The sequence below is a fragment of the Podarcis erhardii genome (assembly GCF_964252035.2).
Source record: "Podarcis erhardii genome assembly, chromosome: 11".
NCBI lineage: Eukaryota > Metazoa > Chordata > Lepidosauria > Squamata > Lacertidae > Podarcis > Podarcis erhardii.
This window is the reverse complement of record NC_138501.1, coordinates 43,294,056-43,308,127: the sequence shown is the minus strand read 5'-3', so window position 1 is coordinate 43,308,127 and position 14,072 is coordinate 43,294,056. Positions and strand designations below refer to the sequence as shown.

Genomic DNA, 14,072 nt, shown 5'->3' with positions numbered 1-14,072 from the left:
AATATTACTGATGGGAACAACCTGCTCTATGCACAGAAGTAAAGCACTTAGACCTTTAAAAAATTAGAGGAACAGGTAGGGTTGGGGATATATGTGCATGCAGAGACCTTTGACATTTTTGTGCAGCCTAGCGCACAAAAGCTAAGCATCACGTCTGTTGCTCTGCACACTTTTGCCTATGGCCCCACCAGTGTTAGATATGAAAGCTAGGAGCAAAACGGCACCTTAAACCTAGGTTATGGGCGCAACAACAGAATGTCTAGGCATGCTTTTTAATAACAAGAATACAAAGCCGAAAATAAACAAACTGCAGCTAAAATACTATGTTCATTTTTCACGTGGTCTAGTCCTTCCCCTGCCAACCCCCCTAATATTCTTAAGAGGGTCTCTTCTCCAGTCTTCAGACAGTAGTTGGAAGTGGGGAAGCAGGAAAAGTTCTTCCTTTCCTTCCACTATGCAGTTTTAAGCTGAAATCTTAGGTGCAATACCGTGCCCAGAGCTCAGAAATTGCTGGCCCAAATGAAATTTTCTGTCCCAAATGGCACCTAGAACAATGGGAGTTTCGAACACTGGGCCCTGCACACCACAGGCAAGTGGCCCCTGGAAGTTTGCCTTTCAGGAAATGTGGCCCTTGTGCTGAAGAAGATTCTGCACCCCTGTTCTATAGCGGGGTTTTTTAATTGCAGAGTGTGTCTATTGAGATCAGATATTTATCAAGGGAAGGAGACAATAGTTTCACCGTAATTTCACTGTGTTTAAAAACACAGCAGTAAAAACTCAACTTGGAATGGTGTCATCAGCAAGGTCGAAGCCAAGAATAGCTGAATGGGGTTTTGTACTCTTAAAAAAAAGAAAGACACACACACACACACACCTGCTTCACAATCAATCTGTCATCTCAGTAAAGAGCTCTCAGGCTGCAGCAGAAACTGCAAAATTAACGAGGAGGCCAAGACATTTGGCAGGCAAGTAGCTCACCTAAGTCTTCATTGTAACCTGCAAGCCTGGGGACTAGAACATTGGTAGATTGCCCAAGGAGAACAAGAGGAAAAAAACAAGTTTTGAATAAAGCTAAGGTTGCAAGGTTGAGCAGCAATTAGGAAGCAAACTTCCGAACAAGACACTAAAGGTGCAATCCTACAGCTGGCATTTTGGAACATAGGAAGCCCCCTTATGCAGAGTGATTGTACTGTGGCAACTCTCAGTATTGTCTACGTTGACAAGCAGTAATTCTCCGGGATTTTGGTGGTGGTTTTCCCCAGTCCTACTTAGAGATGCCAGGAATCTGGGATCTTCTGCACGCTCAGATGCTCTTCTGCAAAAGCAGAGCCCTTCACCCAACAGAGCATCTGTAGGAAGGATATAAGCGCTGTTCTGCTGGTGATGAGAGAGGCCTGATGTGAGAATGGAAAGCTCTCCCACCAGCAACGCTTCACTGTTGATGAGAATCTAAGCAGGGCTTAATGAGGCAAATAAGAACCTGCAGGATCCTAAAGCCTGTTTGTTCCCTGATACACCCTGCAAAGGAGTCCTCAACAATGCCAGCCATAAACCTTGCAATGCTAATTTCCTTGCACTACCCACAGGAGGAGGAAAATGTGGGGAGAGAAAGGAAGGGTAAGTGAAAGTTGCACAAATCCTCCCTGCCCTAGCTGCAAGAAGACAGCAGGACCCACAAACGCTGGCACCCGAAACTTGGAGCAGTAAGATGGAGGACACCTAGATGGCCAACAGTACATGTGAAAAGGATCTTAGTAGACCACAAGTTTAACGTGAGTCAGCAGTGTGATGCAGAAGCAGAAAAAGGCTAACGCTATTCCAGTCTGCATCAAGAAAAGTCTAGTGTCCAGATCAAGAGGAGTAATAGCGTTGCTTTATTCTTCCTTAGCCAGACCACACCTGGAATATTGTGTCCAGTTCTGGGCACCACAATTCAAGAAGAATTTTGACAAGGCAGGACATGTATGGAGGAGGGTGACCAAGATGATCAAGGGTGTAGAAATCAAGCCGTATCAGAATGGATGGGGATGTTTAGCCTGGAAAAGAGGAGGCTGAGATATGATAGCCATCTTCAGATATCTAAAGGGCTGTCACATGGAAGATGGAGAAAGAATGTTTTCTCCTGCTCTGGAGAGTACGGCCCGAACCAATAAGGTTAGGGTGATTCTTGGGGTCCCTTCCAACTGTACAACTCTGTGATTCTATGATTTAATAGATGTCATTTGGCTTTGCATACTGATTTTGTACTATAAATAGACTAGATCTGGGTAATCAGCAACCAACCTTTCTTCCCAAGGTAATCGTGCTTTGAGGTATCACAAGATCTACCCAGACTGGATTAAAACAAAGCATGAATCACTCATACCTTGTTTGCTTTGGTTCTACTATTTTTAAGTCAGATGTTTTTGACGCACGTGAGAAATATCAAATATTGTCTCATAAAGGTGCTCTAAAGAATTATACAAGGCTTGTGTGAACTGTGACTAATTCCTAATTACCGGCCTTACGTGAGAAATTTTCCATTCCAAATCCAGCGCTTTTTACAACAATGGAATCTGATGGCAGCTTAAGAGAATGGCCACATTTCATATGCCTGGCCACAGCCTCATCATTTTTATCTATCTCCTCTCCTTTTTGGAGTTCGGTACCACAGGATGTGAAGATGGCCACTAGCTTAACTGGTTATATATCACTGGTTATATATAAATATATCACAAGTCCTTCCATTGCTATTAGTTATAACAAGTCTATGAAAGTGCCACATACCATCTGAGGGCTGGATCCAGCTAATCTCTATTCAGTGAAGACCCACTGAAATGAATGGACCTAAAGTTAGTGATATACAGCAATATCAATGGGTCTAGTCCGACTACAGCTTGTTTGGATGCCACACAAAATTTGGATGTCAGGAACACTAAGTCATAGTTTAGTGTGACACATATATGCCACAGTAAACCTCAGGCTTGTGTACTCTCATCTCCCCCTCTACTGCAGTCAAGAGAAGTTTTCAAGCTTTTGTTATCGCAGCAACTCTTCCCTACTACTGTGGAAAAAACATGCTGGTGTGAAACATCTCCATGTGACTGCATAAGTTAAGTCTTTTGCAAGAATGAATTTAGGAGTGGAACACAAAATCCATAACCAGTCAGAAAGCGTACATGTGTTTAAAAAACAAAACAGAGGATAGTTAGCAGGAATTCTTATATGATGTTTCGTTATGGACATGTCTGTGTGCAGTGTTATGCATGACCAAACAATGTACATATTGAATATATCCTGCTAAATTTCCAAGTGACTGGAAGACAAGAGAATAAGCTTGCTTTCTTTAATGGAAACTTGGTTGGTTTCTCTCCAGTGCAGTATCACACCAGCCTACATAGATTAACCCTTGGGATTCTTAACATTCAAGCACTAGTTTTCCAGTGCAGATTAAGACAGAGTTAAGCAACAGGAACAGAGAACAGAAATGCTATATATATGTCTGCTTATGTTTGTATTCTGAAGGGGGAAATATTCTGTGACCAAGGAAGCTCAAGGAGCAGATACCTCTACTTTTGTTTACTCACAAGTGAGGCCGGGGGAACTGAGTATCCCTGACAATAGTAAAAATAAGGTTTCTTTTTAAATCCCAATGCAGGACTTATAATGTGTTCAGAGCTGATGTGGGCTGTCTTCCAATCATCATGCCTCAGCTTATTAAGTCAATATATGCACAAGTCTTTTATTTAACCATATTTTTAACATTTTCAATTTTGACTCCCTTCCCCCTCTTTCTGCAGTTCCTTACATTTATTTTCATCCTTTCCTGCATACTCCAAATTGCCTTATTCTTTTAATTGTCTACAGTATTCTATATATACCATATATATATATATATATATATATATATATATATATATATAATTGCAGGGTTTTTTACAACAATCCTGGCAATGTCTTGATCTGTTTACAGTTTGTAAATACTCAATAAACCACTTCCATTCCTTTCTTAAAAAATTGTTATCTTGATTTCTTCTCCCCGTAGTAAGTTTCGTCATTTCTGCATATTCCATTAGCTTCTGTATCCAATCATCAGGGCAATACATATGCACGAGTCTTTTCCCACACATGTAGCCCGTTTATTATAACCTGAAGCTAAACAGGAAAGTCTCATTAACCACAGTTTAGTGTTGCTCCAAACTGGGAAACTATGGTCACCAGCTTCAAAACAAGCCAGGCTCTTAAACCATGGTTTAAAGTTGATGAAAGATCCTGGCTTCTTCTGTAGCTGGTGACTATAGTTTACCACAGGAGTGTGAAACTATGGCTAATTAGAGGCTTCCTAGTTTAATCACAGCTCATGCCAATGGAAGCAAAAGGCTTGTGCATACCTTGGCTTACTAAGGCAAAGTGGCTTACGATAGAACTAAAAGCTAGTCTATTTTCCTACCCCGCATACAAACTAAAAAAAAGAGGAACATTAATTGGGTATGGAGAGGTGTTTCAAATGGTTTAAGCAAGCAAGTTAACAAAACAAAACAAAAATCCTGAACAGCCACAAACTATTATTCCTTATCCTCTCTGTTTCAGGTGCAATACGAACTGTGCCAGCCCAAATTATTCTAAAGGAATCTGAAAGAAGCTGCCACATGGAGTCATTTCACAAGCAAATACCCCCAGAGACAAGCAAGTAGCCTGTAGCCACATAGACAAGAGGAAGTACGGTAAATTTTTGCTCTGCCCCTTCAAACTACACTGATGTTGTTTGATGGAAAATAACCCACTTTCGCTTCGGAATAGTACTTTGTGTTTACATGCCATGTCTACCATGGAAAGATCTAAAGCTCTGGGCAAACAGTGCACATAGTTGAAGAAGGATGCTCTGAATTCTGGAGTAAAGGGTGGAATCTCCAGACTAACCACACTCTGCAGTCTGGTTGTGACTTGCTTGAATTCCTGCTCTAGTGAATCACTTATAGATATTCGGTGTTGTTCTGGCCCAAGCAATATCCAACCAGGAAGGGGTCATTTTTATCTACCACACCTGGGACACGTATTTCAATCACAGAATAAAGGTTAAAGCACATAACAAGCATAGCTAATGCCCAAGGCAAGCAGCCTACTCACATTTTCTTGGAAATAGATGCCATTAAGCACAGGGAGACTTATTTCCAAGTAAACATTCTAAGGAACAAGTTATTAGCCAATTCTTGCATCGCAAGGGGTTGAGCTAGGTGACCCCCGGGGTTCTTTCCAGCTCTACAATTCTATGATTCTATCTGCACCATGCACCTCAACATCTCATTCAAGGAAGATCTATGCCAGTAGTAGTACTTATATTGAACTAACAATATTTTCTGTTTTTTAGTTGCAGCATTCCAAATAGTGAAATCCCTCTCTAGAGAGATTTGGCTAGTTATCAGAAGCTGCTTTGGGGGTAGAATGCAGATATAGGAGCTCTTAAACCAACTGATTTCCATACAGGCAACTCTCGGCTTACATGGAGGTTATGTTCTGGGGGTTGTACATAAAGTCCAAATTGTGTATAGTCAAAACATATTGGGTTCAATGGCTGGTGGGATACCCAAAGCCTTCTCCCTCCAAATGCCCATGCCCATTCCATCCTCTTTATTTTACCCAGCACATATAGCCAAAGACAAGCGCCTACCACAGAAAATACTCTTTTCCTCGGGGCCACCTGCCTAATCTTTCAAGGCAGTGAGGCTGCAGGTGACTGTCTAAGGCAGGTGTATAGCCTGCGGCTGCCCAGCTCTTGGACTCCAACTTCCTTCAGCCCCCAGCTAGCGTGGCCAATGGTTGGCGATGATGGGAGCTGCAGTCCATCAACATCTGAAGGGCCACAGGTTCCCCATCCTTGGCTGGCTGGGCCTGATTAAAGCTGGTGTGCCAAACATCATGAACACACCAGGCTGGAAAACGACTGCTTTCAGTATTGTGCATACCCAAAAGGATAGAGGTAGAAAATGGTGGGTTCTACTACAGTGGTACCTCGGGTTACATACGCTTCAGGTTACAAACTCTGCTAACCCAGAAATAGTACCTCGGGTTAAGAACTTTGCTTCAGAATGTGAAAAGAAATTGTGCTCCGGCGGCGCAGTGGCAGCAGGAGGCCCCATTAGCTAAAGTTGTGCTTCAGGTTAAGAACAGTTTCAGGTTAAGAACGGACCTCCGGAACGAATTAAGTACTCAACCCAAGGTACCACTGTATTAGAAACTGAATAGTAAGTCCTTTCTCATTTGTCCATGGCGCATAAACAAAAAATCTGCTTTGATCCAAATTGAGAACAACAACAACCTGGCTATGTTTTAAGTCGGAGACATGTACACAACCCCCGCTGTTTGGTATCTTAATTTACCTGCTGAATACATAGGTAAATCAATAAACTAAACAGTGTATACGGGGCTGTGCACACCTCACCGAGTTAAAACATAGCTAGGTGGTTCTTCTTCTCAATTTGGATCAAAGCAGGGGTGGATTGGGGGGTGGAGAGAAACCCATCAAAACTTTGAGCTTTGAGGTTCTTACAATCAAGCCATATATAAACTTTATGAAATAAATAAAGCACAGTATTTAATAAGAAATGACAGGACAGATATGGACAGATATTTTAATACAGTGGTACCTTGGGTTAAGAATTTAAAACGTTCTGGAGGTCTGTTCTTAACCTGAAACTGTTCTTAACCTGAGGTACCACTTTAGCTAATGGGGCCTCCCACTGCGCTGCCGCCGTGCGATTTCTGTTCTCATCCTGAAGCAAAGTTCTTAACCCGAGGTACTATGGGTTAGCGTAGTCTGTAACCTGAAGCATCTGTAACCCGAAGTACCACTGTAATAATAATTAATTAAATAGGCCAAAGGCAGTAGATCAGTGCCACCCTGTGTCACATTCCCAGGAAAAAAAAACTCTCGAGCCCCAGATCCTCCTCCTGCAACTAACTCACAACTCTCTCTCTCTCTCTCTCTCTCTCTCTCTCTCTGCTTTTGTGTCTTCAAACTAGAGTTCCTGCTTTCTCTGCCTCTACCTATAACTGGATATCTGCACGTGTCACTGTCTTCTAACTCTAATGGGTACCTCATTCACAAACAGAGATTCACAGCTATCAGAAAACCGTCTCCCCAACAATTCCCTCCATCAGTGAACAGCAGCACCGATTTATCTCAGACCATTAAGTAAGAATCCGCCAAACAAATTTAACAGGCAGCCAGCCATCCCTAAACATCATCTGGATCTGAATGAAGGAAAATCCATTTGAGAAGTTGTGAACGGGAAATGAAAAGGGAGGAATCTCCGAAGGCGTGGACTGCAGACATTGTTTATGTCTCCAGATCTAATTGGAGAAACAGTTAGATTTGTGAGCAGGAAAACAAGTTGGCTGCAATGTGGTCCAGAGCCTGTGTGCTTTCCTGTCCACGTTCCGATTACACAGCTGAGAGATGCAAATCAAAAACCAACCCAGACATGACATGCCACATACACAACCTTGCAGAGATTGAAAACGGGGGTGGGGGTGGGGGGGCAAACACACAACAGGAAGTGAAAAGGAAAGAATAAGACCCTCTTCAAAAACAAGATCGGTCTTTCTGGGGGAGAAAGGAACAGAGGAAACGAAAATGAAGTGGAAGGCTTAGGTCAGAGGTACAGTCCGATCTCCGCCCAGCATCTGATACAACTTCTTGCTGGAGAGATATGGGAAAGACTGGAAGAAGGGGGAGTTGTGGCGCTGTCATGCCACGGGCAGGTGAGAAGAACAAAGCCCAGGACTCTGCCCCAAGTTGTCCCCTTACCTTTGTGCTGCAACACACCTGGAGCCCCTGCCCCTCCCTCCGCCTCCCAACATCCCTCTCGCTCCCAAACAATAGCCACCCCTTTCGCTTACCCTCTTCTCCGTGTCCAGGCAGAATCCCAAGCAGGCGGGGGATGTTTTGCTCAGCTGGCTTTCATGCTTTTCTCGGCCAGCGGCTCCCTCTCCTGCCTTCCTTTCCCCCTCCCCACACCGTTCCCCTTTGAAAACGAGCTCGCTCGCGGAGAGTCAGCCCGGCGAGTGGACAAACAAGTTTCTCAAGTTTGCTCGCTCGCTCTCTCTTCCTCGCTTCCTTCTCCCGGCAGCGCGCAAAACACACACAGAAAGCGAGGCGCGCACCAGGTGTCTTTCCTCCGCGCGGGGAGTGGAGGCGAGAGAAAAAGTCGAGTGAAACGTGGAGAGGTCTGAGGGAAGAAGAGTCTAATTGGGATACTCCTGAGAGAAAGGGAAGCCAAATTAAAAAAGGAGGCGGGGAGAGAGAGAGAGAGAGACACACACACCTCTGACAAGAAGAGGCCCCGCCCCTTGCCGGAAGGCGAACACGTGACTCGCAGGTAAGGGCGCGAGCGGCTGGCGGGCGCCGCCCCCTACCTACCAGCGCCGCTAAGAAAGGGCGCGGCTTGGGAGAGCGGCCGCTTCTCCAGCTGCTACGTTTCCAGGCGCGCGCGAGAAGGCTGGGTGGGAAACAGCGCACCTGGCGAGGAAGTTTTGCCGGAGCAGCGCGCGCGCCCTTCCTGAGGCAAACTAAATTCGGTTTCTGGTCTTGCTCATTCAGGATTACAGTATCTGAATTTACCTCCCCCACTCCCCGCGCTATGTAAGTGGTAGATAGGCGCCTCACACGCGTTACTGTCGTCCGTTCCCAAAGAGTTGTTTTGTTGTTTTTTTAAGTGGTATTGCAGGTGCTTTGCAAAGAATAGGGAAGTTGTAAATCCGTAAGATGTAATCAGTATAATTGCCTGGAAATTACCTGAAAGGAAACGAAATCCCTCTCTATTTTGTCTTCATAAGAAAAGCTTGCCCATCTAGTTCAGTGTCCTGTTCTCACAGTGGCCAACTTTGGGACTTTGGGGAGGCCAGTAACCAGGACCTGAGGGCAACAGTGTGGCGCAGTGGTTTGGGCTAGCCATTAAGATGAAAGTAACATGTGAAGTGGGGCTCAGGTAAAGGTAAAGGTAAAGGGACCCCTGGCGTGCTCTGGTCCATGGGGTCACGAAGAGTCGGACACGACTAAACGTGGGACCCCTGACCATTAGGTCCAGTCGAGACCGACTCTGGGGTTGCAGCGCTCATCTCGCTTTATTGGGAGAGGGAGTACAGTGGTACCTCGGGTTACAGACGCTTCAGGTTACACACTCCGCTAACCCAGAAATAGTGCTTCAGGTTAAGAACTTTGCTTCAGGATAAGAACAGAAATCAGGCTCCGGCGGCGTGGCGGCAGCAGGAGGCCCCATTAGCTAAAGTGGTGCTTCAGATTAAGAACAGTTTCAGGTTAAGTACGGACCTCCGGAACGAATTAAGTACTTAACCCGAGGTACCACTGTACAGCTTCTGAGCGAAACCAGAGCAGCTCACAAAAACACCGTTTACCTTCCCACCGGAGTGGTATCTATTTATCTACTTGCACTTTGATGTGCTTTTGAACTGCTAGGTTGGCAGGAGCAGAGACTGAGCAACAAAAGCTCACCCCGTAGCAAAGATCCAAACTGCCAACCTTATGTTTGGCAAGCCCAAGGCTCAGTGGTTTAACCCACAGCGTCACCCACTTATTTCTCTATGACTCCTTCCATGTGCCCACTAGGAGTTCGAACTTGCCTTTGTCTCAAACTCCATCACTCCAGCTATGACAAACTGCATTGAATCTAGTGGCACAGCGGGTTTTTTTTTAACTGCTAGCACATTTGCAAAGCTAAGCAGGGTCTGGTACGGTTGCAAATTGGATGGGGCGTGTCTCATGTTGAGATTTTTACATTGGAGGTTGGACTAGATGACCCTTAGGAGTCCCTTCCAACTCTATGATTATGTCAAACTCAGGGTAAGATCCTAACACCACATAGCTGGGAAGAAGCCCCACTGAATTCACTAAGTTTTGTTTCTGAGATGCAGCTTGCTTCTGGTACTGTATGGGTTGGGCGTCTTTTCTGAAGTGAAAGCAAGTCAACTTTCCTAGCAGGATCCATTCAAGCCTTGGGTGTGGCCAGCTTTTCTTTGTTCAGCTGCACAAACATCAAAGAAGGAACTCTTCTGGGTCTGGTGATCTCGTTTATCGGTTCCTGCAACTTTGTCCTATTTGGCTTTCCATTTCCATACCTTAAGCCTGTGTCCTTTATCCAGAACCTTACTGCCAAAATCATTCACCTCAAAGTTCAGACCATGTGGCACCCCTCTTTAAACCCATACCCCGGTTATATATAATAGCACTGCATGCAGCCTAACAAACAAACAATGTCCTTTCTTCAACACCCTCCATACTTTGCTCCCCTTATAGTAAGGTTACCAGATTTTTTTCAAAGAATCCGGGGACACTTTTTTTTTTGAAAGAAAAAAAAGTTGTTTTTAAAAAAATCATTTAAAAATAATAATTAAGAAATAAGATATTCTCTTCTGGGTCTCCTCTGTTGTGCAGCCTTCCTCTGGGCCCCATCCTGATCTCTTGGAGCGCTATCAGCCGTGGAGTAGGGTCGGGCCTGGGCTCGGCCACGTGTCCTTGCTCTCCTAGTGCTCTCCTACCTCTCTTCCTTAGCGGTGGCAGCTGCAGCAGCAGGACAAAGTCGGGGCTCCCCTCTTTTTTCTCCTTCCTCTTTCTCTCTCTCTCTCTTCCTTCTCCTTCTCCTTTCCTCCTTCTCCCTGTGTCGGTTCCGGGGTTTTTACTGGCCCTGGAGCACCACTGAGCAGTCGGCCAGTTGGCCGGGCGCTCTCACTCCTGGCTTGATTTGGGTCATGGGGAAGTCAGCGGGTTCCCCCGGTTGACACGCCGGGCATCCCCGGTTCCCCCTCGGCAGCGGCAGTCTCAGCAGCCCGGAGCCAGCCTGGTAGCACAGTTGGCTCTGGCTGGCTTCAGGAGCTGCTCGCTGCTGTGGCACCCGCCATTTTGCCTCGCCAGAAGTCCCCATATGATGTGTCTTGTGCTGTTGAACCAATCGCGCAACATTCATTCCCTACTAAAAAATCTACAACACTTAAAATATAAATCCGGGGACATTAAATGAAATCTGGGGACGGATTTTGTCCGGGGACAGATTTGTAAATCCGGGGACTGTCCCCGGGAAACCGGGACATCTGGTAGCCATACCTTATAGCTCTTCCCTCATAGCTCAGATGGTTAGAGTGTGGTGCGGAAACACCAAGGTTGCAGGTTCAATCCTGGTATGGGAGAGCTGCATATTCCTGCATTGCAGGAGGTTGGACTACATGATCCTCAGGGTCCCTTCCAACTCTATGACTCTATGATATCTCAGTATATTAAATGGTTTAGAAATTATTTCAAATAAAATAGACAAATGACCACTGTCTGCTACCCTCACTCTTGCTGCTCCTTTGGTTGTTTGGAACTCCCTCCCAGAACACCTGTGCAATGTCACTTCTTCCTTCACATTCCTCCTCAAAACCTATGCCTTCCAGGAAGCCTTTGTCTTAACCTACTGTGCCTCATCCTTCGAGGGAAACTGCGCTTAAGTAAAGGCGGTTGCATTTGGACATTCTCTTCCATTGTTTAATGCTTCAGTCTCCTCCCTCTAATTTTGATAGTCTTTCCCACTATCAAAATGTAAATTTCAAAACTTCTCGGTGAATAAACCTGTATTTTTGCTTATGTTATTCCATAAAGTACTTTTTACACCAGTGATGCTCTGTTAATAACTAGCAGCCTTATACCCAGCATTGCTAGGAATGCAAAGAAACCAAAAGATCAATGCAGTTTTGAAATCAGTGGTTAAAATCAGTACAGTTTTGAACTGAATGGCCTCAAATAAGTTCAGTAAGTACAGCATATGAGCAGTTTTTGTTTCTTGTTTTACTATTTCAGAAATTTCTGCAAAAACCTTCCAAAATTCTTGAACTTCTTGGCATTCCCACCACATGTGCAGGTAGGTGCCTATCAATGAAAAATCATTTTGGGGCCAGAGATGGGTGGGTCCACCCCCTTTATCTTCTGCCACCATCTTTCCTGCCTCTCTTTCTGCCACTTCTTTTTAACTCTCTCAATTCCCCCCCCCCACAGCATTTTTTAATCATTGCCACCTGCATGAATTAGGAAGGGCTCCATGAAATGAGATCCAGGGGAAGTACTAAGCGGGCTGACAGAGGAGTGTTGTGCTCCTGCGACACCAGACATCCCTACTGAGATACTTCCCCTGCTGTGGCACTGCCTCCTGCCAGTATTTTACATCCCTCTACATACAAAGCTTTGTCTGCCTCCCATTTGCTTTCTTTCTCTTTCTGGGTTGGTTGGTTGGTTGGTTTTTGCCTGCTAAACTGCATGAAAGGAATTGTGTGCCTAAATGCAGACAAGTCTGAGAAAAGATGTAGCAGCGTTGCTATATCTAATCCATGCAATCATTCCCCACACTTTAAATGAATGTAAATTGGACAAATTGGACGAGATGAATTTGTGCTGTTTTTCTCACACAAATATCTGAAAGACCACCTCCTTTCCTACAGACCCTTGAGTGCTTAGATTGGCAGAGGGGCTCTCAGAGGCTGTGTGTGTGTGTGTGTGTGTGTGCGCGCGCGCGCGCATCATTTGACAGGGCATTCTCTGTGGTGGCCCCTAAGCTGTGGAACTCCTTCCCCACAGAGTTGTGTCTGGCAGCTTCATTGTACAGCTTCTGGAGAATGCTGAAGGCACACTTCTTTGCTCTGGCTTTTGACACTTGAGGTGTATATTTTTCGGACCCACGTTGTCTTGTATGGTTGTCAGTCATTTTAAAACTGTTTTTAATCTTGTCTTTTAATGTCGCAACCTGCCCTGGGAATGTAGGGTGAAGGGCAGGTAATAAATATATAACACAGAAATCCTGTTTTCGTAAGTAGTTTACTCACTTATCTATAGCCTTGCAATGAGCGTGAGTTGTCCATGTTACTGTTTCTGATTACATGACCATCTTTTCGAACACCATGATGTGGCCGATTCACCTTTTTCTTTGTAGGTTCCTTCCTTGTTTCCAATCTATTTATAGCACCTTCCAAATGTGTCAGCACAGCATTCCCTCACCACCACCTCCAGGTGACTGGTAAATTTAGTAATGGGTTACTTAAGAGTTATTATAGCCCAGCAGTGAGGAATGTTGTGACTCTTTAAAAGGCAAATGCATGTCAGGACCAACAATGGGGGAAAGAATTCAAGTCACTTCGTATTTAAAGGCAAACATCTCTCATTCGCATTTCTCAAAACGGTACGGGAAATGAGACAGCTATCTTTCACATTTCATAGCTCTCCGAATATTGCAATGTCATTCTCCAGACAAGTAACACACACACACACACACACACACACACACACACACACCCCTATTGAACCAAAGTGTCTACAAAAATGCACTGGCTTATGGAAAATTGCTTTACAAAAAAAAAATGTATATTAGGCAAAAGTGCATACAAATATTAGGAGAAATGTGCGTTAAGATGTTGATGGATTTTCATGAGGACTTTTCCGTTTAAAAAATTGTGAACAAATGTGGAAATGTGCAGAACTGAATTTAAGATTGAAAATGGAGAAACTAATAAATTAAAATTACCTTCTTGTGTATTTATATGTGTCCACTCCCTTCCAGATATTCTGTCCTTTTTTAAAAAAATATATATTTTTTATTTATTTTCCATTTAAGCATATATAATCACATCATTATTATCCATTTCACTTCTTTAGCTCTTTAGAGCTGTCAACTTCCTTCCCTCTCACCTCTTGGCTTTCAGAAGTAACTTTTATATCACAGCATTTTATATATTTTCCAATTCTAATTTTACTCATTACAAAATACCTCAAAGTTTAAATAAACGTAGAAAGGTAAAAAAAAATCTCATTACAAGTATTCAGATAACCCTACTAGTGTTGTTAATTGCTTACAATGATCTTTCAAATATTGTATAAATTACTCCAGTCTTTTTGGAATACTTGATTGTGATGGTTTCGGATTTTTCCTGTCAGCTTCACCAGTTCTGCAAAGTCCATCATCTTCATCTGCCACTCTTCTTTCATTGGTACTTATTGTTGTTTCCATTTTGGGGCTAAAAGGATTCTTGCCGCTGTTGTTGCATACATGAACAGTCTT

At 44.1% G+C, this 14,072-nt stretch overlaps 1 protein-coding gene and 1 long non-coding RNA gene across 2 annotated transcripts in view; one reads left to right on the top strand and one right to left on the bottom strand.

Moving 5' to 3' along the window:
• ATP8B1 (ATPase phospholipid transporting 8B1) overlaps positions 1-8,289 on the bottom strand; it is a 65,382-nt gene extending 57,093 nt beyond the window's left edge. The window contains exon 1 of the mRNA XM_081881392.1: positions 7,879-8,289. The gene's annotated coding sequence lies outside the window, so the exon portion shown is untranslated. The remainder of the gene's footprint in view (positions 1-7,878) is intronic.
• Positions 8,290-8,309: 20 nt separating this feature from the next.
• On the top strand, positions 8,310-13,511 carry LOC309352902. Its single transcript, XR_014161462.1, has 3 exons — positions 8,310-8,357; positions 11,828-11,888; positions 12,951-13,511. It is a non-coding gene; the product is annotated as an uncharacterized lncRNA (long non-coding RNA).
• The last annotated feature ends 561 nt before the right edge of the window (positions 13,512-14,072 follow it).